Source organism: Cebus imitator, unplaced genomic scaffold, assembly GCF_001604975.1.
Source record: "Cebus imitator isolate Cc_AM_T3 unplaced genomic scaffold, Cebus_imitator-1.0 Scaffold4, whole genome shotgun sequence".
Classification (NCBI taxonomy): domain Eukaryota; kingdom Metazoa; phylum Chordata; class Mammalia; order Primates; family Cebidae; genus Cebus; species Cebus imitator.
Window position 1 is genome coordinate 10,658,708 of NW_016107319.1, and position 4,674 is coordinate 10,663,381.

A 4,674-nucleotide genomic window follows, 5' to 3' on the forward strand; every position below is an offset into this window, starting at 1 on the left:
TGATCGTGATGCTGAATGTCTTTTTTTTTTTTAAAAAAAAAGTAATATACTAATATTGTTTTCTTAACTTTGACAAATGTATCATGATAATGTAAGATGTTAACATTAGAGAAAACTGGATAAACACACATATAGGAATTCTCTGTACCAACCTTATAATTTTTCTGTACATCTAAAAATTATTCCAAATTAAAGTTTATCTTTAAAAACATGCATGGTAAGTTCATGAACTAGTGAGTAAACGAATACCGCCAAAGCTGAGAATTTAGTTAGAAAGATAATGATAAATTAAGATGGACAGGTAGGTAAGTCCTAGATTGCAGAAGACTTTGAATGCCTGGCTAAAGGTTTCTGATTTAAGCCTGCAATTCATGTAGTGTCTTTGAAACTAGCCAAGCGATGAGGTGTTTGAAGGAGAATGGAGTCTTCAAATAGGTGGCCCAGAAAGTCTTATGTCACCATCAACATTGACTTCCATTTGTCTATTTCTAAAAACCACCACAAATGACAAGCTAACATATTCTTTTTCATATTTCCCTCAGTTATTAAAATGCTAATGTTCAATAAAAGTACCAGGTAATGGGAGAGAAGCAAACATTGTATCCCTACCCTCATGAATCATCGAGCCCTAAATAATGATGACTTGGTCTCACTCAATATCCATAGTGCTAGAAGCAGATCTTTCTCTAAGAAAAGTTAGTGTTGCAATGAACTTCCGCTTTTACTGTCAGCCAAGAACAGTCCCTTGAAGGATATTGCTTCACTGTAGGAAAATCATTTAAAGGACCCTCCAAGTTGAGAAAATGTAAGGCAAACAGTTTTTGCCTGAGAGTTTGTGTGTAGGTGTACGTGTCCAAAATGAGCATGTTTGTTGCTTAACCACATCCACATCTGCCTTTCCCCTTTGCATGCAACAGGGAGATTCATTATTGGGGTGTGCCGAGTTAGTCCAGTGGCAGGAAAAGATGCTAAGACAGACCAAACTAGGATTTATGAAGAAGACCTATGTGTTCCAGCATGTCATGAGGCTGGGATTGGGTTCTTTTCCAGCCTTGGCCCACCTGGATCAGTGCTAAGCATTGCAGGGAAAAACAGATGAGTGTGTGAATGTGATCTAAAATAGATGTGGTCTCAGGGCTCCAGAGGGACACTGCCAGGTGATGCGAAGAAAAGAGTTGAATCAATAAGAGCATCACAGCAGCCACAAACAAATGTCCTGCTCTCAGAATGTGCGGGACCCATCTTTAACCTTATGTGGCCAAGACCAAGCCAAGGCATTAGTGGATTGTTCATACTTCCCAGCTTTCTCTCTCTTCCTGGCTTTTTTGCAGGACTAATCTCCTTTGAACTGAGTAAGTTCCTAGTGTTCTTACCCAAGCAGGGTGGCTGGGGGAGGAAATAGGTGGACTTCCTGTCACCAAGGGCAGGTGGGATCAAGCAATAAATTGAACAAATAAACATGAGGCAATTATGTTTGTATTCCAAACTAGCAAAGTGGATCACTCCAGATATACTATTGATGTGAATTTCTACCAAGTGAGTCATTTCCCCTGTGGTCTTTCCTAACATTTCTTAAATGTATTCCCACAACACCTGCAGTTCAGTGCACTGTTTTTGAGAATAAAAGAAGCAGAGCGTACAGCCTACCTAAGAGAAAAATGGGCCCAGAGGATAGAAATAAGAGCTTCATAAAGAGGAAACCTGAGTGTACTAGTCTGATTATTTTTTCTGCTTCTTTAGGACACACTAGCATGCTGCCTGTTTGAAGCCATCTCACGGAATCTTTACAAGAGCCACTAGGATGTCAGTTCCATGAAAGGAAGAGTCTTGGGTTGCTTACTGACCTGTACCAGGGCCTGGTAGATGCTCAGTAAATATTTATTGAACAAATCAATGAATCTAGTGAGCTAAGGGACATCAGAATATCTAAATACTACAAAGTAGGATTGAAGACTGATGATAGTTCATATCTATCCACTGAAAACACTATTGGGGACGGACAAATTTTCTGGGAGAAGATTGTCAAGAAGAAAGAACACATTAATACAAATACACGGGGAAGAAAGTTTATGTAATGGAGGGCTCCAGTCTAAGTCTCTTTAGGCTAAATTGGCCAAGAGCATTGCCTTACTGATGAATATTCCTTTGTAGAGGAAATAGAGATCTTTGATAAGTGGAAGTAAATCTCAATTTTCTGGGCCTGATGCCAGATATTCTAGTACATTAAAGAAGACAGACAAAGGAGATGACACCTTAAGATTTATTCCAGACTGTATATTTTCCTGCTTTTGTGAATTAGATTGTATATTTTCCTCCTTTTGTGGGTTGAATAATGCATGTTGAGGAAGCAATAGAGAATGTGGGGAAAGAAGGTTTCTGCTATTCTCTCTATAATTTTAGGAGTGACACTATCTGGGAAGCTTGAGGTCTAACTAATCCTGTGATATCTAGACTAAGTGAGAAGAAATGGGTGGGCTTCCAGGTAAAGGAAGATGGTAAGATGTATCTTGTCCAAGGGTTCTTCTGGCTGAGCATGCACTAATAGCTGATTATCCCAAAGAGTAACTGAAAGGCCCAGGGTAGGTCTACTTACTGGGAAAGAGGGACATTTTATATTTGATTTGAAATGTTTGTTATGTTGTCAGAAAATGCTATTGTTACAGATTTTCTGGAACTCTATGCTACATTTCCCCCATTATTCTAATGAGAATGACCTAGTAAGTCAACTGTGTCTTGACGCGTATAATTTACTGTACTGAATACTGGAAATTATAACACAATGGTAAGTGTATGTGTATCTACACATAGAAAAGGTCCAGTAAAAATACAATAGGAAGGGTGCCGCTCAGGTGTTTCCCTCAGCTAGCATCCTGGATGCAGATTGTCTCCAGGAGCACTCAGGCCAGTGGACAGTAAGGGTGCAAGTTACAATTTGGATATAAAACCATTTTTCTAGCCCACCTTAGAGAAGACTGTAGACACACTAATTAGAATGGTTCCAATAGTCTGCCTTACAAAACACTTCAGATTCAAAGAATTTCCTTTGTAAAAACAATAAGGGAGGCATCACCGTTTTCCATTTAGATAAACAACTTCAAGTTCTTACCATGGAAAGTTCAGAGTCAAGACTGAAGTGGTTCTCCTTGCTGTGACTCCTTCAATCCTGTCACCAACAGGCACCTCAGGTTGTTTGAGCTGGACAAGGACTACATGAATGGAACAGGAAGATACAGAGTTGCCAAAGGCATGATCTCTCCTGTTGGCAATGCATATAAGAAGAAAGGGTCTTTCTTCTTATATGCATCACCTGGGTTCAAGTGATTCTCAAGTCTCAGCCTCCCAAGTAGCTGGGAATACAGGTACAAGTCACCACACCTAGCTAATTTCTGTATTTTTAGTAGAGGTGGGGTTTTGCCGTGTTGGCCAGGCTGGTCTCAAACTCCTGACCTCAAGTGATCTGCTCACCTTGGCCTCCCAAAGTGCGGGGATTACAGGCAGGAGTCACCATGCCCAACCATCATCTGCCCTCTCTTTACTTTCAGGAACAACTTCAGAGATGACAGCATGCGACTTTGAATTGCGAGAACCACAGATAATGAGGGGTCTCATTCAAGAAGCTTATACTTCTGAATGCTCTTAGCCTTTACTGATAGCTTAATCAGACCTGAGTGGACTTCTCTCACACTGCCGTGCCTTCCTACTAAGAAGGACCTGTGCCCTGCTCAGCTGTGACTCTACTGACCTCAGGACATCACTGGACAAGGCATGTGGGGACTCTTGCAGGAGCCCTGGTAATGATGAAATGATTCTATTGTTATACTATTTATGGAGCAACAACTTTGTACAGACTACGAGCTGCTTGGCTTTTTCTCCCAGTGCGTAGGATGCTGCTGATGCCGCAGTGTAATAGCATAACTCTGGGTGTCCCTCAAGGACAGAACTTCCCCTTTAAATAAGGAAATTAGAACAATAAACTTTACAGGGGAATAAATATTAATGACTGATATGACTTTCTTTAAGGAAGAGGAAAATATGCCATTGTTGGTTCCCTTTCGCATCATTTCCATAATTTGCTTTTGTACAGTGAATTTAAAGGAAATGAGTGATGCTGGTGTTTTGTTTTGCTTGTTTGTTTGATGCTGGGGGTTTTATGTGTGGTACAGTTTTTTACCTCTTACATTGTATAATTTGAATGCAACAAACTTGCAGTAAAAGTCCTTTATTGACATCTTCATTCAGATGAAAAATAAAATAAAATAGGTAAGATTTTTAAACGGTACACTTGTATAGGGCACTTGCCATGAATAGAGCTTGCAGGACTGGAAATTGCTCTTTATGAGTCAGTGAGTGAGAGGAGGGTGAATGTGAAGGCATAGGACAGTACTATATGTTACTGTAGACTTTATAAACATTGCACACTTAGGCTACACTAAATTTATATACCAAAGGTTATCTCGATAATAAATTAACCTTAGCTTACTGTAACTTTTTAATTTTATAAACTTTTAAATTTTTTAACTTTTGGATTATTTTGTAATCACTTAGCTTAAAATACAAACACATTGTACAATTTTACAAAAATATTTTCTTTCTTTGTATTATTATTCCATAAACTTTTGCTATTTTTAAATTTTTTAGTGTTCGTTGTTGGTTTTTTTTTTCTTTCTTTTTTTT